A 25,841-nucleotide genomic window follows, 5' to 3' on the forward strand; every position below is an offset into this window, starting at 1 on the left:
CTGGAATATAAGCGTGACACGGTTTTAACACGGAGAAGCCAGTATTGATCATGCGCAGCGCAAACAAGAAGGAATACAACCTAAAAAGGGGGGCTAGTAATAAAAGAATCTAAAGAAAGGATATAATTTGGGGTGCGTCAGCGACTACTTATCCTAAACCGAATGGATATAATTTTTCCTAGCTTCTGTGGGAATGAAACTATAAGTCGATACCAGAACCTGGCACAATGGATCCTCGAAGGCCCGGAACCTACTACGCTGAGATTTAATGTCAGAAATGGAACAGGGCAAGGTCGGAAAAAAAAGGGGAATACTGGAAACACTAGGCACGGGTTATGCGGCAGGGGTTATGATGATGAATTCCATAGGTCTGTAGGCAATATACGACCGGGTTAACAACTTAATGGCGTAGTCTTGAGTGGTTTAGTGGGGAGGGACTTGGATAACCAAGCCCTACAAGCGCGGTTAGGAGATGGCGCGGAAGGGGAACTGTTACAAGTGGCCCATACATTGCCGAAATGCCAAGACAATAAAATTGATCCACGCAATGGGGAAAGATATAAGTAAACGATTACAGGCTGAGATAGTTTGCTCCGGGTATGGGGCCTGGATATTAAGTGAGGTATAACATAATTTGGAGCAACTCCAGAATGGAGACATACCAGATTGGATTCCAAACAGCATACTTAACAATTGGACTCTAGATAAAAAAATGAATAACACATGCGAGGTACGAAGGAATAGTCACGCATGGGTGCCGAAATTCAGATGTATTACTGGTGAATATGATCGGATTTGTGTTGTCCGTATCACAGTATGATGTAACAAAGGGAGAACCCTTATATCAGATCGATAATATTGGTGAAGTGAGAAACCAAACTCGGTTACGTTACCATCAGCCTGACAGACGGGTGATTAAAATTAACAATAGTACCAAAGGCATTGATATAACTGACTGCGATAAAATTAACCAAGTGGTTTTATGTCGAGGTACGCCACGAATGACGAATGATGATTGCAGATTCCACCAAACAAACGGATGCATGCTGAGTAGCACTCCTCTCAAACACGATTCCGAAACAATCGCTGCTCCACAAGGGAATGGAGCACAGGAGCAGCTAACCCGATGATTAAGACCAGGGGAGGAGTCACCCCCTGTGTCATTACCAACCCTAACTTGTGTTTCAGGCCCATGGGAAAAATAGATGTAAATGGATACCACATATATCCCGAGACAACGGAAATCATCCACGGAACAATCACTTCCGAGAAGGGTACGAAGAGGCGGTATGGGAACCGCAAGGCAAACAGATACCGGAACTAAATGAGGAAATATTACGTTTGGTGCAAGGAATCCAGAATCAAAGATGACAATATGTCCGGCTGATGGAAGAAATAGACAACTTACAGAGAAACACTAACGCAATGCTGGCTGATCCAGCCCTGGTACTCAAAGCTGTGGGACGTTGGACTTAATATTCAAATTCACCCATGGATAAGAATAATATCACATGTACTTGTAGTAATACAGGGTCTGGTTCTGATGGTCATGATGGGATTAACATGTGCACGAATTAAACAGGCCAAACGATAAGTCAGGGCACGCACTATGATTAAGGCCATAAGGGATGGAAATTTAAGCAGTCCTACAGGAAGGACTTACCTTATATAACTCTGTGGGAGGGTTTCAGGAGGTCCCGAAGGTTGGGAGATGGCCACCCAGGTGAACGAACCTATCTGGAACTTTCCTACAGGGAGATAGTTATTGGGAAATATGGCCAGCTTGGCGTATAGCCAAGGCCCAAAAGGGGGGAATTGTAAGAGAAATTTGGCATTAGGGGTACCAGCGGGACAAGGGTTAAAGTGCTGGTTCCTGCATTGGCCCATAAGGAGGTAAAAGGCCTCTCTTCAGCCTTGTACCAAGGCTCCAGAAGTTATCAATTCAATAATATTCCGACAGGATACGATGTGAGAACCTAAACAGACATTGATAAGACCTGGCGAAGAGGTTCGAGGCGGACTCACAGACAATAAGGAGGATCAGGAAAGAGAATGTGCACGGCTAAACGCGATACTCCTGGAATAAGCACCAGGGTTATCATGGAATGATAAAAGGGGGGAATGAGAATGTGTAAAGGGTTGCGAAGGTGGTAGATGGATAGAGAATGTGGCAAAAGGATGGAGATAGGGAATCATGGGAAAATAGCTAAATAAATGTCAAGATGCAGACAACTGCAGAACCAACAGAAAAAAAAGGGGTTACCAAGAGTTGAAGTTGAGGTTAGACACGGGTCATGAGAAAGCCGCAAGGCAACACAAAGAAAGAAAGCAATCTTAGATAGGAGGGAAAAAGTAATAGCTTCTACTGATAAGGAGGAAGGGAAACTAATTGGGTTCTTTACTGATAAGGGAAGACAGTGTAGCAAAGCTATAACTAACCTGACCTGACACCAGCCCTAATTGGGAGACTTTCTTGCCTGCCATTGGACGTACTCGGGGGGGGGGGGGGGAGGAGGGGGAGGCAGAAAGGAATTGGATAGACCAAGTGCAAATCAAATGTGTTCTGTTTTGAAAGTGTATAACTGTTGTTGTGTCGCGCTGAAAAGGGGCTTGTCCAGGGGAAGGTAAACAGATTCTGATTGAGAGTGTTCCTTTGTCTTAGAAACATAGAAAATAGGTGCAGGAGTAGGCCATTCGGCCCTTCTAGCCTGCACCGCCATTCAATGAGTTCATGGCTGAACATTCAACTTCAGTACCCCATTCCTGCTTTCTCGCCATACCCCTTGATCCCCCTAGTAGTAAGGACCTCATCTAACTCCTTTTTGAATATATTTAGTGAATTGGCCTCAACAACTTTCTGTGGTAGAGAATTCCACAGGTTCACCACTCTCTGGGTGAAGAAGTTCCTCCGCATCTCGGTCCTAAATGGCTTACCCCTTATCCTTAGACTGTGACCTCTGGTTCTGGACTTCCCCAACATTGGGAACATTCTTCCTGCATCTAACCTGTCTAACCCCGTCAGAATTTTAAATGTTTCTATGAGGTCCCCTCTCATTCTTCTGAACTCCAGTGAATACAAGCCCAGTTGATCCAGTCTTTCTTGATAGGTCAGTCCCGCCATCCCGGGAATCAGTCTGGTTAACCTTCGCTGCACTCCCTCAATAGCAAGAATGTCCTTCCTCAGGTTAGGAGACCAAAACTATACACAATACTCCAGGTGTGGCCTCATCAGTGCCCTGTACAACTGCAGCAACACCTCCCTGCCCCTGTACTCAAATCCCCTTGCTATGAAGGCCAACATGCCATTTGCTTTCTTAACCGCCTGCTGCACCTGCATGCCAACCTTCAATGACTGATGTACCACGACACCCAGGTCTCTTTGCACCTCCCCTTTTCCTAATCTGTCACCATTCAGATAATAGTCTGTCTCTCTGTTTTTACCACCAAAGTGGATAACCTCACATTTATCCACATTATACTTCATCTGCCATGCATTTGCCCACTCACCTAACCTATCCAAGTCGCTCTGCAGCCTCACAGCATCCTCCTCGCAGCTCACACTGCCACCCAACTTAGTGTCATCCGCAAATTTGGAGATACTACATTTAATCCCCTCATCTAAATCATTAATGTACAGTGTAAACAGCTGGGGCCCCAGCACAGAACCTTGCGGTACCCCACTAGTCACTGCCTGCCATTCTGAAAAGTACCCATTTACTCCTACTCTTTGCTTCCTGTCTGACAACCAGTTCTCAATCCATGTCAGTACACTACCCCCAATCCCATGTGCTCTAACTTTTCACATCAATCTCTTGTGTGGGACCTTGTCGAACGCCTTCTGAAAGTCTTGACAAGTCCCGGCTGGAGAATCTTCACTAAAGGTCTTTTACAGAAAAGGCAAAGAGGTGTTCGCGTGTCAGTGTATTCGCTGAAACAGATTGAGGGAAAAAGAATCTGTATTAACAGTACCTGAAATAAAACATTTACAGGGCTACAGCGAAAGGGCGGGGAGTGGGACTTGCAGAGAGCCGGCACGGGCTCGACGGTCCGAATGGCCTCCTTCTGTGCTGTAACCATTCTATGATTCTGATATCCAGAAAATTAAACTCCAGCCCAGTTATAGGGATTAATTACACCAGCAGCATCAAACTCCGAGTGAACATGGTTCAGTCCTGGATGTGATTAACGGCAACAATAAAAGCAGAATCCAACCCCTGCAGTCACTTGTGAACTCGCTGGTGTGACTGAAGGTTGGATAAACGAGTGAAGCCCTTCCCACACTCAGAGCAAATGAATGGTCTCTCCCCAGTGTGAATGCGTTGGTGTGTCAGCAGGTTGGATGAAAGAGTGAAGCCCTTCCCACACTCGGAGCAGATGAACGGCCTCTCCCCAGTGTGAGTGCGTTGGTGTTTCATCAGATCATTTCTGCTTTTATAGCTCTTTTCACAGTCAGAACATTTAAACAGTCTCTTATTGGTGTGAACAAGCTGGTGTTCAGTGAGGTGGGATGAATGAGTGAATGCCTTCCCACACACAGAACAGGTAAAAGGTCTCTCCCTGGTATGAATACGCTGGTGAGCATGAAGCTCAAATGAATTCGTGAATCCCTTTCCACACACAGAGCAGATGAATGGCCTCTCTCCTGTGTGAGCTCGCTGGTGACTCAGATGATGAGATGATTTAGCAAACCGTTTGCCACACACAGGACAGGTAAATGGCCTCTCCCCAGTGTGAATTCACTGGTGTGCCAGCAGGCTGAATGAACAAGTGAATCCCTTCCCACACACAGTGCAGGTGAACGGCCTCTCCCCAGTGTGAACTCGCTGGTGTTCAGTGAGGTGAGATGAACGAGTGAATCCCTTCCCACACGCGGGGCAGGTGAAAGGCCTCTCCCCGGTGTAACTGCGTCGATGAGTTTCCAGCGCAGAGGGGCAATTGAATCCCTTCCCAGTCTCCACATTTCCACGGTTTCTCCATGGTGCAGGTGTCCTTGTGTCTCTCCAGGTTTGACGATCAGTTGAAGCCTCGTCCACACACAGAACACGTGTACGATTTTTCCCCGCTGTGAATAGTGCGATGTTTTTTCAGGCTGTGTAACTGGTCGAAGTTCTTTCCACAATCAGTGCACTGGAACACTCTCACTCGGGTGTGTGTGTCTCAGTGCTTTTCCAGTCACACTGATGTTTGAAATCTTTCTCCACAGACAGAGGAGACAAACGTTTCTCCTTTCAAATTCAAAGGCCGATGATATTCAAGTGAATCGAGTGACTCTGTCAGATCTTGATATGATTGGTTCTAGTTTCCTGTCTGTAAATCCTCCTCTTCTAATATCCTGTAAAAGGTGTTTACGAAAGTCAGCACTGGAACTGCAGGATAGAAATTGAGGACAGACAATCCTACTTTTTATGGAACATTCTTTCGTCTCTTGTTCCCCAAAGCTGTAAATTCCCATCCCACACACTCTCCCTCCACCCTGTGCTGAAATCCAAACTCATCGCACCACCTCCATCATTTCTTTCTTCCATCTGCAGTTTTCTCACTCCCTCTTCTCTGGTTGGGTTCAGTTCTACATTCCGTCTGTGCAGACTGAGAATAAATGAGGAAATGATTTTCTCTCGAGGTCACTGGGACCCTAAAGCCCCGCCTGCCCGCTGCTCCTGTACCAAGATGGCCGCGCAGGCACGCTGATCGTGTCTAAGAATTCGGCTAGTTACCCCGAGCGTCGGGTCCATCACCGCGGGTCAAACATGGGTCCTGCCGGTTCATATTAGGTGCCTGGGGCCTACACCAGGTGTTTATGAAGCTGCCCACCCAGGAGTCCAATTCCTCCGCTGAGCCCACAAGCTCCGACTGACTCGCGGAACGTCTCTTCCGCCTCAGACCACCTCCACCACTGGCACTGCGCCTGCTCAGAGCACAGCCCGGTCCCGTGTCTGGGCTCCTGGTGTCATTGATAGAGCACTTTACCCCTGCGCGGGGGATTCTGGTTACAGAAGTAAACGTCGCAACATTTCGCAGTGAAATGTATTGATTCAGGACAGACAGCAGGGATTATTGCAGGAAATAACACAGTGCAGTGAGAAAGGAAATGCAATGGCTGTTGTGTAGATGGATTGTCAAAAGGTGTTTGATAAAGTGCCGGATAGGAGGCTTGTTGATCAAATTAAGGCTCATGGTATTAAAGGGAGTGGGGCCGCGTGGAGAGGAAGTTGGGTAAAGGGCAGAAAACAGAGAGTAGTGGTTAATGGATGTTCTTCAGACTGGAGGGATGTAAACAGTGGTGTCCCCCAGGGTCAGTGTTGGGACCATTGCTCTTAATATAGAAACAGGATCTGGGCTCGGGAATAAGCACATAAGAATTAGAAGCAGGAGTAGGCCATTTGGCCCCTCGAGCCTGCTCCACCATTCAATAAGATCATATTGATTCATCAATTGATCCACCGCTACGAAAAACAATAATAAGAATAAAACCGGACGGACCACCCGGCATCGACCTCCGCACCGGCTACGGACCCGACAAAGGCCCACCCAGCCCAGTCTTTCTCACCAACATCTGGGGACTTGTGCCAAAATTGGAAGAGATGTCCCAGACTAGTCAAGCAACAGCCTGACATAGTCATACTCACAGAATCATACCTTTCAGCCAATGTCCCAGACTCCTCCATCGCCATCCCTGGGTATGTCCTGTCCCACCGGTGGCGGTACAGTAGTATACATTCGGGAAGGTGTGGCCCTGGGAGTCCTCAACATTGACTCCGGACACCATTAAGTCTCGTGGCTTCAGGTCAAGCATGGACAAGGAAACCTCCTGCTGATGACCACCTACCGCCCTCCCTCAGCTGATGAATCAATACTCCTCCATGTTGAACATCACCTGGAAGAAGCACTGAGAGTAGCAAGGCGCACAGAATGTACTCTGGGTGGGGGACTTCAATGTCCATCAAGACTGTCTCGGTAGCACCACTACTGACCGAGCTGGCCGAGTGCTGAAGGACATAGCTGCTAGACTGGGCCTGTAGCAGGTGGTGAGAGAACCAACACGAGGGGAAAAACCTACTTGTGCCCTTTCCGAAGGGATGGGCGCGAGAGCGGGAGCAGCGGCAAGCCGACAAAGGGCGTGAGTCAGCCGAGCAGTGGGACTTCGGAAAGGGCGCGAGAGTGGGAGCAGCGGTAAGCCTACAAAGGGCGTGAGTCAGCCGAGCAGACAGCCGAAACAGCACCAAGTGACCCGGGAGGATAAGAAATAAAAAGATTCAAAGTGTGACATCACAGGAAAGTAGGCAAGTGATTGGTTGGTCAGTTTTTCTCTCTTTTCTTGGCCATTAAATTAAGAGCTGAGATTAAAAATCGAAACTTTCAAAACGTGAAAACTTAACTAAATACATTAGAGATGGCAGGGCAGGCGATGTGTTACTGCTGCTGCACGTGGGAGCTGGTTGACCCGATCGAGGTCCACGGCGACCACATCTGCAGTAAGTGTTGGCTGCTCGAGGAACTTCGGCTCCACGTTGATGAGCTGGAGTCCGAGCTGCAGACACTGCGACACATCAGGGAGGGGGAGAGTTACCTGGACGCTGTGTTCCAGGAGGCATCACACCCCTTAGATTAATTAATTCAAATTTGGCCCGTGGTTAGGGACAGGAGGGTGTGACTACGAGCAAGGCAGCTGTGGGGACCCAGGAGGTAGTGATGGAGGAGCCTCAGTCCTTGCAATTGTCCAACAGGTACGAGATTCTTGCTCCCTGCTTGGACGAGGGAAGGGACTGCAGGGAGGATGAGCAAACTGACCACAGCGCCGTGGTACAGGAGGTCATTCATGTGGGGGGAGTAAAAAGAAATGATGTAGTGTTAGGAAACAGTATAGTTTCAGAGATAGATACTGTTCTCTGCAGCTGAGTGTGTGAGTCCCGAAGGCTATGATGCCTGCGCAGTGCCAAGGTTAAGGACATCAAAAAGGAGTTAGATGTAGTCCTTACTACTCGGGGGATCAAGGGGTATGGCGAGAAAGCAGGAATGGGGTACTGAAGTTGCATACATAAGAACATAAGAATTAGGAACAGCAGTAGGCCATCTAGCCCCTCGAGCCTATTCCGCCATTCAATAAGATCATGGCTGATCTGGCCGTGGACTCAGCTCCACTTACCCGCCCGCTCCCCGTAACCCTTAATTCCCTTATTGGTTAAAAATCTATCTATCTGTGACTTGAATACATTCAATGAGCTAGCCTCAACTGCTTCCTTGGGCAGAGAATTCCACAGATTCACAACCATCTGGGAGAAGAAATTCCTTCTCAACTCGGTTTTAAATTGGCTCCCCCGTATTTTGAGGCTGTGCCCCCTAGTTATAGTCTCCCCGACCAGTGGAAACACCTCTCCGCCTCTATCTTGTCTATCCCTTTCATGATTTTAAATGTTTCTATAAGATCACCCCTCATCCTTCTGAACTCCAATGAGTAAAGACCCAGTCTACTCAATCTATCATCATAAGGTAACCCCCTCATCTCCGGAATCAGCCTAGTCAATCGTCTCTGTACCCCCTCCAAAGCCAGTATATCCTTCCTTAAATAATGTGACCAAAACTGCACGCACTACTCCAGGTGCGGCCTTACCAATACCCTATACAGTTGCAGCAGGACCTCCCTGCTTTTGTACTCCATCCCTCTCGCAATGAAGGCCAACATTCCATTCGCCATCCTGATTACCTGCTGCACCTGCAAACTAACTTTTTGGGATTCATGCACAAGGACCCCCAGGTACCTCTGCACCTCAGCATGTTGTAATTTCTCCCCATTCAAATAATATTCCCTTTTACTGTTTTTTTTCCGCAAGGTGGATGACCTCACACTTTCCGACATTGTATTCCATCTGCCAAACCTTAGCCCATTCGCTTAACCTATCTAAATCTCTTTGCAGCCTCTCTGTGTCCTCTACACAACCCGCTTTCCCACTAATCTTTGTGTCATCTGCAAATTTTGTTACACTACACTCTGTCCCCTCTTCCAGGTCATCTATGTATATTGTAAACAGTTGTGGTCCCAGCACCGATCCCTGTGGCACACCACTAACCACCGATTTCCAACCCGAAAAGGACCCATTTATCCCGACTCTCTGCTTTCTGTTCGCCAGCCAATTCTCTATCCATGCTAATACATTTCCTCTGACTCCGTGTACCTTTATCTTCTGCAGTAACCTTTTGTGAGGCACCTTATTGAATGCCTTTTGGAAATCTAAATACACCACATCCATCGGTACACCTCTATCTACCATGCTCGTTATATCCTCAAAGAATTCCAGTAAATTAGTTAAACATGATTTCCCCTTCATGAATCCATGCTGCGTCTGCTTGATTGCACTATTCCTATCCAGATGTCCCGCTATTTCTTCCTTAATGATTGTTTCAAGCATTTTCCCCACTACAGATGTTAAACTAACCGGCCTATAGTTACCTGCCTTTTGTCTGCCCCCTTTCTTAAACAGAGGCGTTACATTAGCTGCTTTCCAATCCGCTGGTACCTCCCCAGAGTCCAGAGAATTGTGGTAGATTATAACGAATGCATCTGCTATAACTTCCGCCATCTCTTTTAATACCCTGGGATGCATTTCATCAAGACCAGGGGACTTGTCTACCTTGAGTCCCATTAGCCTGTCCAGCACTACTCCCATAGTGATAGTGATTGTCTCAAGGTCCTCCCTTCCCACATTCCTATGACCAGCAATTTTTGGCATGGTTTTTGTGCCTTCCACTGTGAAGACCGAAGCAAAATAATTGTTTAAAGTCTCAGCCATTTCCACATCTCCCATTATTAAATCCCCCTTCTCATCTAATAAGGGACCAACATTTACTTTAGTCACTCTTTTCCGTTTTATATATCGTAAAGCTTTTACTATCTGTTTTTATGTTTTGCGCAAGTTTACCTTCGTAATCTATCTTTCCTTTCTTTATTGCTTTTTTAGTCATTCTTTGCTGTTGTTTAAAATTTTCCCAATCTTCTAGTTTCCCACTAACCTTGGCCACCTTATACGCATTGGTCTTTGATTTGATACTCTCCTTTATTTCCTTGGTTATCCACGGCTGCTTATCCCTTCTCTTACCACCCTTCTTTTTCACTGGAATATATTTTTGTTGCGCACTATGAAAGAGCTCCTTAAAAGTCCTCCACTGTTCCTCAATTGTGCCACCGTTTAGTCTGTGTTTCCAGTCTACTTTAGCCAACTCTGCCCTCATCCCACTGTAGTCCCCTTTGTTAAGCATAGTACGCTCGTTTCTGACACAACTTCCTCACCCTCAATCTGTATTACAAATTCAACCATACTGTGATCACTCATTCCGAGAGGATCTTGTACTAGGAGATCGTTTATTTTACCTGTCTCATTACACCAGACCAGATCTAAAATAGCTTGCTCCCTTGTAGGTTCTGTAACATGCTGTTCTAAGAAACAATCCCGTATGCATTCTATGAATTCCTCCTCCAGGCTACCCCGCGATTTGAGTTGACCAATCGATATGTAGGTTAAAATCCCCCATGACTACTGCCGTTCCTTTTTCACATGCCTCCATTATTCCCTTGATTATTGCTCGCCCCACCATGAAGTTATTATTTGGGGGCCTATAAACTATGCCCACCAGTGACTTTTTCTCCTTACTATCTCTAATCTCCACCCACAATGATTCAACATTTTGTTCATTAGAGCCACTGTCGTCTCTCACAACTGCCCTGATATCATCCTTTATTAACAGGGTTACCCCACCTCCTTTCCCTTCTTGTCTATCTTTCCGAATCGTCAGATACCCCTGTATGTTTAATTCCCAGTCTTGGCCACCCTGCAATCATGTTTCTGTAATGGCCACCATATCATACCCATTTGTAATGATTTGTGCCGTCAACTCATTTACTTTATTTCGAATGCTGCGTGCGTTTAGGTAGAGTGTTTTAATCCTAGTTTTTAAACCATGATTTTTAGTTTTGACCCCTCCTGCAGCCCCTTTATATTCAGTAGCCCTTTTTGTTTTTTGCCTTGGGTTTCTCTGCCATCCACTTTTATTCATCTCCTTTCTGTCTTTTGCTTTTGTCTCCTTTTTGTTTCCCTCTGTCTCCCTGCATTGGTTCCCATCCCGCTGCCATATTAGTTTAACTCCTCCCCAACAGCACTAGCAAACACTCCCCCTGGGACATTGGTTCCGGTCCTGCCCAGGTGCAGACCGTCCAGTTTGTACTGATCCCACCTCCCGCAGAACCTGTTCCAATGCCCCAGGAATTTGAATCCCTCCCTGCTGCACCACTGCTCAAACCATGTATTCATCTGCGCTATCCTGCGATTCCTACTATGACTAGCACGTGGCATTGGTAGCAATCCCGAGATTACTACTTTTGAGGTCCTACTTTTTAATTTAGCTCCTAGCAATGTTAATTCCTGGATTCTTTTACTTCAATCTGGTTCAGTAAAATTACTGAGTCGAATACCTCTTGTGCTTTGAACAAAGCAGTCTTTATTACCGGCCAGTAAGACCTATCAGACAGAAGATATACTCTCTGGATAGAGCGTACACACTCCCTACGGATAGGTGAAGTTACATCGTAAAGCGTTAACAGTTATACAGTTTTGAAATCAGATAACAAAATACAAATGGATTGACAGTCTAACTCAGCCACTCATTAGTCAATCTATATGAGATGTTCTTCTTGAAAGCTCAAGTATTGCCTCCAAATGTTTCAATCTAATGGTGTGACTATTTACTGAGACCTTGCAATTCTGCAGATGTATTTCATGTTACAATTATATATTATTGGCAGGATTAGTGACTTGAAACCTTGAGACAGACTGTTAGCTATGCTGATGTTGCACTATTTGCAATCTGACATTCTCCCAGCTATTCTTCCATGGCTTATACATTTTCATATATCCCGTTTACTTTACTGTCCTTAATTCCATATATTCCGTTCAGATATCCACATCCCCCCTTTTATCATTCTATGATAACATTTAGGATCATTCTATGAGTATTGCATTGTTGAGTAGTTCTCTAGTTTGTTGGATCATAACCCGGGAACCCTTGACCACAAGAGGGTCTGCTAACCTTGTCATTGCTTTACAGCAGAGGTTAAGGCAACCAACAATCAAACAGCAGGTAATTATTATGATGAGAACAATTGCCCCATGTATTAGATAGGATCTCCAAGATCCACCCAGAAACCAATCAAACCTGCTAAGTTCTTTTGCTGGTGTGGATAACTTTTTCACCTCCCTCCTTATGTGATCGGCAAGGTGGGTTATGTTTTCTGAACTATCAGGAATGTAAGTGCAACATTCAGATCCTATCAGGGCACACGTTCCCCCTTTCTCAGCTACAGGTAATCGAGGGCCATTCGGTTTTGTAATGCTACGGTCCTTATCGCTACCATTTCAGCTGTGATGCCCTCCAGAGCCTCAGCAGTGCGGTGAGCTACCTATTCCAATATCGTTTCTTTGAATCCATCTAACAGTCTCAGTTAGGGTCAGGGGAACGGTGCGCAAAGGAATTCCCCCTTTGGAATGTATAGGGATATGTGAACACACTCAGCATCTAGTGAAGTGCCCTTTTTCCGCATAAACGTAAGACATATACAAAAAGGTGTTTACATGGAGCTCTCGCCTTTGTCTTCCTTCCCGTGCACCAAAACTGTCATATATCAACACTATTATGCAGACAGTAGCATACAGACACAATCTCATCTTATAAATAGTCCAATTATTTAGCTGATAAAAAGAGTTCTGTTTTCACGTTTCCCTTCAGGTCTCCGTCAGTGTATTTGGTCAAACTGATCCTCCTTCAACTGCCTTGTTCAGCTATAGGGAGGAGGAGATCTGGAACAGAAACAGGAATTAGACTAACCAGCAAAATTTGTTTAAATGGTGATGAGCTTGCAGTGGTGCAGGTGAACCCAGACACTTTTCCCCTCAACCTTGGCTGCAGTGGGGGTAGTGAGTGACACCTAAAAAGGCCCCTCCTATTGTGGCTCTAATCCCTTCCGAATCCATACTTCCCTGGTGCCACGAGGGACTATTCGGGTAAGCATCTTGAACCTGGTTGTGAACTAGTCGCAGAGCCTGAGTCAGAGAAAGAACATAGGTGGTCATCAGTCTAGCTGAGATCTCATATCTAGGAACAATTTCCCTCATTAACACCTTAACAACAGTCTGAGTCTTATTGTCCAGGTTAGGGTAGGCTTCAATCCATCTGCTAAACACATCTACTATTACTAACACATATCTGTAACACTGAACTTTTTGCAACTCAATGTAGTCCAACTAAAATGTCTCAAAGGGACCTTCGGGTAGGGGCGTTTTACCCCAATCACAGGGGACTCCCTTCCCTGGATTATGTTGCTGGCCAACCAGGCAACGACTACTGATGTTCTGGGTGAGCGCCTGGAGTTTAGGGTGCCACCAAGTAGCCAAAAGTGTATCACTTGTTGCCCTTGCTCCACAATGAGTAGCAAAATGCAGACATTCTATAACCCATGAGGCCAACTCGTCAGACATGCAAGTCTGTTCCGCGGGAGTGGTCCAGAGTTTAGAAACATTGTCATAAGTACATGCATAATATTTCCACAACAGTTTATCTTTTTCAGGAGCGTCCCCCTGTGCTTTTATAACATCTTGGATGGTTGGCATTGGTTTTTCCGAGGCTAACTTATCCTTTGCAGGATTTTTAATCTGACTCATAATTTTGGGCACTACCATCTGTTGGTCACGAGAGGCCTGTTTGGCCTCTTGGTACAATGGCAATGCGTTTGGGGAACATGAGGGCTTGCAACAAATCAGATACTAACTGTTTATGAGATATCTCATTCCCCTGTGAGGTTAGGAATCCCCTATTTTTCCATAATTGTCCGAAATCATGCGCCACCCCAAAGGCATACCTAGAGTCGGTATAGATATTGACTTTGAGATCTTTGGCCAAGATACAGGCTTGGGTGAGGGCGAATTGTTGAGCTTGTTGAGCAGAATAGGCGGTTTCAAAGCAGCAGATTCCAAGACCTGATTCTCCTGGTTTACTATGGCGTATCCTGAGATTCGTGTATCTTCTGGATTAATAGAAGTACTTCCGTGAACAAACATAAACAATCATGACTGGGTTCTTCCTCATCTTGGGGTGGCTCAGTAAGAAAACAGGCCGGATTAATTGCAGTATAGTGCCAAAAAGTCATTTTAGGATTGCCTGTGATTTCAGTGGGTTCTGTCGGATTGCCCTGCACTGAGATCTCAATCGGATCAATGGGAGTATAACCCACTTGGGAGGGGTTCTCTGCCCACACATAGTCAGGTATGCCGGAGCCAGTATGATGCTGTAGAGTCGTTAAGACCTTCTCGGGGTCCCCATGAAATTTGCACATCCCGGCTGGTAGGGTCAGCCTCATCTATGGCCTTGCGTACCATAACTCCCAAATCTTTAGCATGGTGAGGGGCTAATACTTCACAAGCAATATGCGGTGCCATTGTTAGGGGCTGTTTCCACAGATTCTTATCCACTTCCACAAAATCTGCCTCTCTTTCCAGTTCAGTCACTCTAGCCCTTAATAGAATTCCCTTCACTTCCCCTTCGTGATCCTGATAAAAGTTCTGCAGGTCCTGATTCTTTCCACTGGGATCGTATGCTAGGGTCACGTGACAGGGTGCCTGCGGCAGGTCCAGAGACCACCACTGAGGGGTTCTAGTGGTATAATACTGCCGCTTAAGGGTTTCCTGTTTTACAATAATCCCGTTATCTCCACACTCCAAATGCAACTGGAATTTGCAAAGGAGGTCTCTAGCCATCAAGTTACAGTCCAGATTGGTTGTGATAACAACTCGATGTTCCACCGATTCTTCCTGGTAACCCATTTTAACCGGTTCTGACACTGGGAATGTCGAGATTTGTCCCAGGAATCCTGAAAGTTCCTGTGTTTCAGTAGAAGCAGGGAGTTTAAGCTTTGATTGTACAGAAGACATGAAGGCTCCCGTATCTATCAAAAGGGTTGCCACTCATTCAGAATGGGTTCGTCGTCCGGGGAGGATCCCTGCACAATCAAGCTGCGTAGTCAATCGGGGGACAATTGACCAAAGGGGTTGTTCTGGGAGAAATTAGTGTAAGATCCTCCTCTCCCCCCTTGCCCCCCTGTTCTTCCTCCTCTTCCTTTTCCATGCTGACGGTAGGGGCAATTTTTATTCCAATGTCCTTCCTGCCCACAATTAAAACAGTCAATTCCTCTTACCCAGTCCCGGCCTCTTCCCATACCATGCCGGGGACAATAGGGAGGTTTATTAGCAGGGCTCGGGCCGTTTGGTTGTTTAGTATAACCGTATCCTTGCTTATCCATCCAATCCTGTATGCAACACTGCGGTTCTATTGATCCTTCCTCCCGAGATGGCTCTTCCTTTCTAGTCACGTATTCAGTCTTGACCCGGGTTGGGGGCGCACCTCCCCCCTCCCCTTTCTTTTTCTGCCAATAATATTTAACTGCCCTTTCCATCTGTCCGGATAGCGTGAGCAATCAAATAGTTGTTTGAAGATCACAGACATCTATAGAGAGGTGGTCTGCAGCTTGTTGTGCATCAGGGTTTGGCATTGGTCCGACAGGGAATTGGTGTCGGGACTTTGGGATCTTGGAAATCATTTCCAGGCCGGAGGATGTTTCAGAGCTGTCTGACTGCTTGACAGTTCTGCGTCTCGATCGGCGGGGGTGTTTGCTATGTCTTTCACAACTTGGACTGGTAGGTTGACTAGAAGATTTACGGGACTGTTTGTGATGTTGAGATATAGTTCTGCCCTTTCGAGTGTGAGATCTGGTTCTTTCGGCTGTATTGCTTGTAAACTGGGGATCCGAATCGCTATCAGAGGATGAGGAGTCAGTTTGGGTTTGTTGCTTTGGTGATATGTGGTTGTTCCTAACTCTTTTTACCGGAGTGTTAGGTGGAGGGTGTTGGGAAGAGGACTGGAGCAAGAGGCCAGGGGGTGCGGGAGGCGCCGTTGGGCGCTGAGTCAGTGGCCACTCATCAATTTCATCATCAGCCTCGGTTAACACAAAGCCAGCCATTTTAACTTGTAGTTGATCAATACCTTTCTCAGAGGTCCCAGAGGATCTCTTAGCAAGTTTCTCGTGCGCACATTCATTCTTTTTTTTTAAAGACGTCTACAGTTTTAACATGTGTTCCCTCTGTCAATGCAAGTCCTAATTTAATAGCATTGTTTGCCAACTCGATAGAAGTGATGCATCTTTTAATTTCTGACAATAATGTCGCCAGGTTGCAATTAAATTTTTTTATCCCCTTTTCCTCGTCCCCTTCTCCAAATTAATCCCTGTGCTTTTTTTTTTTTACCTCTACACTTCTAGTGTCACTTAGAGGCCACTGGTCATCCCCTAATAATTTGTTCAGGGCTCCTGATAATTTTCTAAAGTCTTCAGCTCTTTCAGGGAATTCCTCACATAACTTTTGTAGCGGACTATCCGCATCCGTGGTTTTATCTAACTGATTTCCCATTTTCACACTGCCCCTCGTATTACTGTGTCGCTACGCGTTCGTGTCGTCGTGCAATTTAAACAAACTTACAAATAGACACAGACTTTACAGAACTAACACGGACTTTAACTAACTCCAAATCTAACACTTACCCGCATCGCCGCACGGTCCGCGTCGCCGCACGATCTCAATACTAAACTACCACGTCGCCTCGCAGTTCACGTCGCCTCGCAATCCGCGTTGCCTCGCAGTTCACGTCGCCGCGCAATCCGCGTTGCCTCGCAGTTCACGTCGCCGCGCAATCCGCGTCGACCCGTGGCTCGCGTCGCCGCGCGAGTTAAGATACTTTAACTTTACTTCAAACACTTACCCGCATCGCCGCACGGTCCGCATAGCCGCGCGATCTACAAAATAGACAAAGACTTCTAACACTTACCCGCATCACCGCACGGTCCGCATAGCCGCACGATCTACAAAATTACCCGCATCACCGCACGGTCCGCATAGCCGCGCGATCTTAAAACTAAACTTAAAACTCTAAACACTTTAAGACTTACAGACTTACTGCCATTAGCACTGACTTTCGCGATTCGCGTTGCTGCGCCTCTGCGTCATTACGCGTCGGCGTCACTGCGCGTTTACGTCACCGCGCGTCTACGTCACTGCGCGTTGACGTCACTGCGCGTTCGCTTCACTGCGCGTTTACGTCACTGCGCGTTCGCTTCGGCCCTTCTCTCTCTCGGCCGCGCGTTCGCGTCGGCCCTACCTTCCGAGTTGCTGCGGGGTTTTTTTTTAAAATTCAATCAGAGCCTAGACGGGCCAAGTGATATACAAGGTCGACGTCGTACCTGAGTTGAACACCTATCCTCTATTTAAATCCCCATTTTATTCCCTGTGAGCCTAATTTTCTAATTTTGATTTCTTATGAGCCTCAATTAATTTCTTTTAGTCTCCAAATTTCCCTATCCTTTCGCGTTACTGCGCAGTTTAAATTCAATCAGTCAATGAAAGCCCTAATTTAATGGAGTTTTTCTGCCAACTGGACAGGAGTGATTTTATATTTTTCATAATTTAAAATCTCAGAACATTTTTTTCTTTCAGCACCTATTTAGTACGTTACTTTTTTTTATAACTAGAGAGAAGTCTGGCACGTAGGCTGTGGACTGCTTTTCGTTATCTCAATTGTTCCAGCCTCAAGGTCGTGTTATTTAATATAATTTTTTTTTAAAAAAATCCTTTTGAATCCATCTCAGTTGTTTTGCTGTGCCTTCTCTGAATGTTTTCTTTCAACAAGTTTTTCTTTTTTTTTAACCACCGGGACCATGTAATTTTTTCTCTTTTTAACAAATCTATCCTTTGGGCATTTCCTGGCTCCGCAACTTATCATCCGAATATACGTAATTCAATAAGGTTCACACTCTTAAACTTCCCACATACAGGACAACACTACGAAGGGTTAAAACAAACTTTCATTCTGTTTGAGATAAAACAAACCACAACTCCCCGGCTTTTTTTTTTTACAGTAAAAGTCACAGAAGCATTTCTCATTTAAACAGAAATTCATAAGAGTCTCTTTTCTTTCCTATTAATTTTTTTTGGATCCATGATTGATCATCTATCCCTATCTAGCTCTAACTATCTTTCCAAGTCGCCGCTTGGTTTGCATCATCGCACAATTTCCCTATCTCTATCCCTATTCTAAGTTTGAAAGGTATTCACCAGATTGTCCTGGATCTCGTTCAGACACTACCTGAGAACCAGCGAGTGGCTAAACTTTCCTCAGACTTTTGAAACCGGGGGAAACTGGAGCAGTATTGAAATCATACTCACTCCAGTGGCCATTTTCCCCTCGTCTCGTCCAAGGCTAGTCTGGCTCTTAATTCGCAAGTTTTCGGCAGTCGTCCGTTGAGATCCCACTTCTGACACCAAATGTTAATTCCTGGATTCTTTTACTTCAATCTGGTTCAGTAAAATTACTGAGTCGAATACCTCTTGTGCTTTGAACAAAGCAGTCTTTATTACCGGCCAGTAAGACCTATCAGACAGAAGATATACTCTCTGGATAGAGCGTACACACTCCCTACGGATAGGTGAAGTTACATCGTAAAGCGTTAACAGTTATACAGTTTTGAAATCAGATAACAAAATACAAATGGATTGACAGTCTAACTCAGCCACTCATTAGTCAATCTATATGAGATGTTCTTCTTGAAAGCTCAAGTATTGCCTCCAAATGTTTCAATCTAATGGTGTGACTATTTACTGAGACCTTGCAATTCTGCAGATGTATTTCATGTTACAATTATATATTATTGGCAGGATTAGTGACTTGAAACCTTGAGACAGACTGTTAGCTATGCTGATGTTGCACTATTTGCAATCTGACATTCTCCCAGCTATTCTTCCATGGCTTATACATTTTCATATATCCCGTTTACTTTACTGTCCTTAATTCCATATATTCCGTTCAGATATCCACACTAGCTCCTTAAATTCGTCTCGTAGGACCTCATCCCTTTTTTTTTACCTATGTCGTTGGTACCAATGTGCACCACGACAACTGGCTGTTCTCCCTCCCTTTTTAGAATGTCCTGCACCTGCTCCGAGACATCCTTGATCCTTGCACCAGGGAGGCAACATACAATCCTGGAGTCTCGGTTGTGGCCGCAGAAACGCCTATCTATTCCCCTTCCAATAGAATCACCTATCGCTCTCCCACTCTTTTTCCTGCCCTCCTGTGCAGCAGAGCCAGCCACGGTGCCATGAACTTGGCTGCTGCTGCCCTCCCCTGATGAGTCATCCCCCTCAACAGTACTCAAATCGGTGTATCTGTTTTGCAGGGGGATGACCGCATGGGACCCCTGCACTACCTTCCTTGCACTGCTCTTTCTGCTGGTCTTCCATTCCCTAGCTGGCTGTGGACTCTTCACCTGTGGTAAGACCAGCTCGCTATACATGCTACTCACGTCATTCTCAGCATCGTGGATGCTCCAGAGTGAATCCACCTTCAGCTCCAATTCCGCAACGCGGTCAGTCAGGAGCTGGAGGCTGATACACTTCCCACACACGTAGTCGTCAGGGACACTGGAAGTGTCTCTGAGTTCCCACATGGTACAGGAGGCACATATCACGTGACCGAGCTCTCCTGCCATGACTTAACCCTTAGATACACTTAAATTGGCAACAACAATGTTAACAAGTTACTTACTGTTCAGCCATGAACTCATTGAATAGCGGTGCAGGCTCGAAGGGCCGAATGGCCTACTCCTGCACCTATTTTCTATGTTTCTTTGTCCTCTAGGCTGAAGAGGAATTGGAGTGGGAGGGGGAAGATCCAGTTGTCGTGGTCCACGTAGGTACCAATGACATAGGCAGAACAAAGAAAGGGGTTCTGCTTAAGGATTTTGAGCAGCTCGGGGCTAAATTAAAAATCAGAACCACAAAGGCAATAATCTCTGGACTACTACCTGAGCCACGAGCAAATATATTTTGGTGAGAAGGAAAGACTTTAAGCGACGGGAGAACTATCCGCGGTTAATGAAGGAAGTAAAGGATGGGATCAAATTGAAAACAATGGCATACAAAGTGGCCAAGGTTAGTGGGAGGCCACTTGAAGGTGCCGTTGAGGAGGAACACGAATCCTTCCTTAGCTCTATAACACTTTACGTCGGTGTTGCTAACACTCGTGAACTGCTTATACCACCATTTGCTAGGTTCCCTTGAATTTGAGCCTGATCCTACCAATTGATAAGCATCAAACGGGTATGCCCATGTTTCTGAGCTGACATGAGTTCCGTTACACTGACCGCAGATAACTTGCCTTCCTGCGGTCACGTTCAGGCATCTTTGCTCGTTACAGGTACAGGTAAACTGGCCCTTACGCACTCGACAGTGCTGACGGGCACACTGCGTCTGCACACAGGTGGCGTTCCCGGGTACCAGGGCATATACACAACCCCACCCTTGTCCTGAGAAGCAAAGCGGGTAGCTTGCAATGTCTGAGCATACCGCTCCGTTCTTTCCCTGGGATCCCCTGCACTCAGGATTCATGGAGTCTATTAATTCCACACATCTTCCTGGTATACCCCTTCTAGTTCTGCTAGGATAGCACAAGATAGCACAATTATACCTACTAGCTTACACATGTTTAAATAATTTTAGACGATACAATACATTAGTTAACAATAAGATAAGGTCAAATCAAAAACAGCTAAGTCTGTTTGTTCCTTTCTTTTCCCGTGTTCTTGGCGTTTTTCTTCCTGCCCCAAGGATGTGATTTATTCAGCTATGGTGGAGAGGAAATCTGGAACAGAAACAAGGGTTAGGACGGCTGATAACATAGGCTTATGTAGTAGCCAGTTTACAGTGGTGCAGGTGAACCCAGGCACTTCTCCCTTCAACCTTAGCTGCGGTGGGGGTAGTGAGTAACACCTGAAAAGGCCCTCCCACAGTGGCTCTAGTCCCTTTCGAATCCATTTCTTAATCAGGACATACTTCCCCGGTGCCACGAGGGATGATTCGGGTAAAACTGGGAGGTCGAGGTGAGCCTCTCGAACCTGGTTGTGAGCTAGTCGCAGAGCCTGAGTCAGAGAAAGAACATAGGTGGGAGGGAGAGAGAAAACAGGGAATTATAGACCGGTCAGCCTGACCTCAGTAGTGGTCAAAATGATGGAATCAATTATTAAGGATGTCATAGCAGCGCATTTGGAAAATGGTGACATGATAGGTCCAAGTCAGCATGGATTTGTGAAAGGGAACTCATGCTTGACAAATCTTCTGGAATTTTTTGAGGATGTTTCCTGTAAAGTGGACAAAGGAGAACCAGTTGATGTGGTATATTTGGACTTTCAGAAGGCTTTCGACAAGGTCCCACACAAGAGATTAATGTGCAAAGTTAAAGCACATGGGATTGGGGCTAGTGTGCTGACGTGGATTGAGAACTGGTTGTCAGACAGGAAGCAAAGAGTAGGAGTAAACGGGTACTTTTCAGAATGGCAGGCAGTGACTAGTGGGGTGCCGCAAGGTTCTGTGCTGGGGCCCCAGCTGTTTACATTGTACATTAATGATTTAGACGAGGGGATTAAATGCAGTATCTCCAAATTTGCGGATGACACTAAGTTGGGTGGCAGTGTGAGCTGCGAGGAGGATGCTATTAGGCTGCAGAGTGACTTGGATAGGTTAGGTGAGTGGGCAAATGCATGGCAGATGAAGTATAATGTGGATAAATGTGAGGTTATCCACTTTGGTGGTAAAAACAGAGAGACAGACTATTATCTGAATGGTGACAGATTAGAAAAAGGGAAGGTGCAACGAGACCTGGGTGTCATGGTACATCAGTCATTGAAGGTTGGCATGCAGGTACAGCAGGCGGTTAAGAAAGCAAATGGCATGTTAAACATAGAAACATAGAAAATAGGTGCAGGAGCAGGCCATTCAGCCCTTCTAGCCTGCACCGCCATTCAACGAGTTCATGGCTGAACATGAAACTTCAGTACCCACTTCCTGCTTTCACGCCATACCCCTTGATCCCCCGAGTACTAAGGACTTCATCTAACTCCCTTTTGAATATATTTAGTGAATTGGCCTCAACTACTTCCTGTGGTAGAGAATTCCACAGGTTCACCACTCTCTGGGTGAAGAAGTTTCTCCTTACCTCGGTCCTAAATGGCTTACCCCTTATCCTTAGACTGTGACCCCTGGTTCTGGACTTCCCCAACATTGGGAACATTCTTCCTGCATCCAACCTGTCCAAACCCGTCAGAATTTTAAACGTTTCTATGAGGTCCCCTCTCACTCTTCTGAACTCCAGTGAATACAAGCCCAGTTGATTCAGTCTTTCTTGATAGGTCAGTCCCACCATCCCGGGAATCAGTCTGGTGAATCTTCGCTGCACTCCCTCAACAGCAAGTATGTCCTTCCTCAAGTTAGGAGACCAAAACTGTACACAATACTCCAGGTGTGGCCTCACCAAGGCCCTGTACAACTGTAGCAACACCTCCCTGCCCCTGTACTCAAATCCCCTCGCTATGAAGGCCAACATGCCATTTGCTTTCTTAACCGCCTGCTGTACCTGCATGCCAACCTTCAATGACTGATGTACCATGACACCCAGGTCTCGTTGCACCTTCCCTTTTCCTAATCTGTCACCATTCAGATAATAGTCTGTCTCTCTGTTTTTACCACCAAAGTGGATAACCTCACATTTATCCACATTATACTTCATCTGCCACGCATTTGCCCACTCACCTAACCTATCCAAGTCACTCTGTAGCCTCATAGCATCCTCCTCGCAGCTCACACTGCCACCCAACTTAGTGTTGGCCTTCATAGCGAGGGGATTTGAGTACAGGGGCAGGGAGGTGTTACTACAGTTGTACAGGGCCTTGGTGAGGCCACACCTGGAGTATTGTGTACAGTTTTGGTCTCCTAACTTGAGGAAGGACATTCTTGCTATTGAGGGAGTGCAGCGAAGATTCACCAGACTGATTCCCGGGATGGCAGGACTGACATATCAAGAAAGACTGGATCAACTGGGCTTGTATTCACTGGAGTTCAGAAGAATGAGAGGGGACCTCATAGAAACGTTTAAAATTCTGATGGGTTTAGACAGGTTAGATGCAGGAAGAATGTTCCCAATGTTGGGGAAGTCCAGAACCAGGGGTCACAGTCTGAGGATAAGGGGTAAGCCATTTAGGACCGAGATGAGGAGAAACTTCTTCACCCAGAGAGTGGTGAACCTGTGGAATTCTCTACCTCAGAAAGTAGTTGAGGCCAATTCACTAAATATATTCAAAAGGGAGTTAGATGAAGTCCTTACTACTCGGGGGATCAAGGGTTATGGCGAGAAAGCAGGAAGGGGGTACCGAAGTTTCATGTTCAGCCATGAACTCATTGAATGGCGGTGCAGACTAGAAGGGCTGAATGGCCTGCTCCTGCACCTATTTTCTATGTTTCTATGTTTCTATACCATATCTAGGAACAATTTCCCTCATTAACACCTTAACAACAGTTTGAGCCTTATTATCCAGGGTAGGGTAGGCTTCAATCCATCTGCTAAACATATCTACTATTACCAACACATATTTGTAACACTGAACTTTTTGCAACGCAATGTAGTCCAACTGTAAGGTCTCAAAGGGGCTTTCTGGTAGGGCGTCTTACCCCAATCACAGGGGACTCCCTTCCCTGGATTATGCTGTTGGCAAACAAGGCAGCGACTACTGATGTTCTGGGCTAGCATCTGGAGTCTAGGGTGCCACCAAGTGGCCAAAAGCGTGTCACTTGTTATCCTCACTCCACAATGAGTAGCAAAATGCATACATTCAATAAGCCATAGAGCCAACTCATCAGACATGCAAGTCTGTTCCGCGGGAGTGGTCCAGAGTTTAGAAACATTGTCATAAGTACATCCATAATCTTTCCACAACAGTTTATCTTTTTCAGGAGCGTCCTCCTGTGCTTTAATGACATCTTGGATGGTTGGCATTGGTTTTTCCGAGGCTAACTTATCCTTGGCAGGACTTTTAGTTTGACTCATCATTCTAGGCACCACCATTTGTTCTCTGCAAGAGGCCTGTTTAGCCTCTCTGTCAGCATGGCGGTTTCCTATATCGACCGGAGAGTTTCCAGTAGTGTGGGCAGTGCACTTGACAATAGCAATACGTTTAGGGAGCATGAGGGCTTGCAACAAATCTGATACTAGTTGCCTATGAGATATCTCATTCCCCTGTGAAGTTAGGAATCCCCTATTTTTCCATAACTGTCCGAAATCATGGGCTACCCTAAAGGCATACCTAGCGTCGATATAGATATTGACTTTGAGGTCTTTGGCCAAGATACAGGCTCGGGTGAGGGCGAATAGTTCAGCTTGTTGGGCAGAATAGGCGGTTTCAAAAGCGGCAGATTCCAAGACCTGATTCTCCTGGTTTACTATGGCGTATCCTGAGATTCGTGTACCTTCTGGATTAATAGAAGAACTTCCGTCAACATACATAATACAGTCTGGGTCTTCCATTGGTCCGTCAACTAAATCTTCCCTGACCGACGAGGCCTCCTGAATTAAAGATAAACAATCATGACTGGGTTCTTCCTCATCTTGGGGTGGCTCAGTAAGAAAACAGGCCGCATTAATGGCTGTACAGTGCCGAAAGGTCAGTTTAGGATTATTCAGTAGGTAGATCTCATATCTGCTTTGCCTGACCATGGTAAGGTGTTGAGTCTGCAGTTGGCCCAGGAGGGCAGCTACGGAGTGAGAGGTGTTAAGATAACGGTAGCACAGTCTTTCAGGATTGTACAATACAGTTGAAAGGGCCAGTCATAGAGGGGCCGGCCCAAAGCCGGAGCTTGCAGCAGGGCCGTCTTTAGTTCCTTAAAGGCTTGGACGTCTGCAGTTTTTATTTCAAAGCTGCCTTCCTTATTTGTATACGGGGTAAGGTGCTTAGTCATCAGGGCAACGTTAGGGATCCAGGATCTACGGTAATTGATCATCCCCAACCACTGTCGCATTTGTTTAGCCGTGCTAGGGACTGGAAACCGGCAAATCGATTCGTCATCCGGGGAGGTTCTCTGTACAATCAAGCTACGTAATCGGGGGACGGTTGGCCAAAGGGATTGTTCTGGGAGAAGTTAGTGTAAGATCCCCATCCTCTCCCCCCTTGCCCCCCTCCTCTTCCTCTTTCGTGCCGACGGGAGGAACACTCTCTACTCCAATGTCCTTCTTGCCCACAATTAAAGCATCCATCTCGTCTTTCCCAGCCCCGACCTCTTCCCATACCAGGCCGGGGACAATAGGGCGGTCCGTAATTAGCAGGGCCCTGGGCCATTTGGGTGTTGGGTATATCCGTATCCTTGGTTATCCACCCATCCCTATACACAGTACTGTGGTTCCATCTGGTATCCCCTCGGGTCGGACCAGGGTCCTCTCCATGGGGGTTCTTCCTTTCTAGTCACATATTCGGTTTTGACCCGGGTCAGGGGTGCGCCTCCTCCTTCCCCTCCTTTCTTCTCCTGCCAGTAATATTTTACCGCTCTTTCCATTTGGGCTCTACTGTTATCTGCCCAATTCATATTATTTGTCCGGATAGCGTGAGCAATCGAATAGGGCAGGCACTGAAGTAGAATAGCGCAGAATTGAGGTGAATTGTCCCCTGCCCTGAAGGCATTATTTCCTGATTGACCTCCGTATATTTCAATAAATCTTTCCATGAATTCGTCGGCAGTTTCTTCTCGTTTGGGTTTAGTTTCTAATACTTTTTTGAGGATGTTTTCCAGTAGAGTGGACAAGGGAGAACCAGTTGATGTGGTATATTTGGACTTTCAAAAGGCGTTCGACAAGGTCCCACACAAGAGATTGATGTGCAAAGT

At 46.1% G+C, this 25,841-nt stretch overlaps 2 pseudogenes; both read right to left on the reverse strand.

Moving 5' to 3' along the window:
• Positions 1-25,841, reverse strand: part of LOC139274159 (zinc finger protein 850-like) — a 360,216-nt pseudogene that overhangs the window by 319,590 nt on the left and 14,785 nt on the right.
• Positions 3,865-25,841, reverse strand: part of LOC139273796 (zinc finger protein 585A-like) — a 280,327-nt pseudogene continuing 258,350 nt past the window's right edge.

This window comes from Pristiophorus japonicus, chromosome 9 (assembly GCF_044704955.1).
Source record: "Pristiophorus japonicus isolate sPriJap1 chromosome 9, sPriJap1.hap1, whole genome shotgun sequence".
NCBI classification, from domain to species: Eukaryota; Metazoa; Chordata; class Chondrichthyes; family Pristiophoridae; genus Pristiophorus; species Pristiophorus japonicus.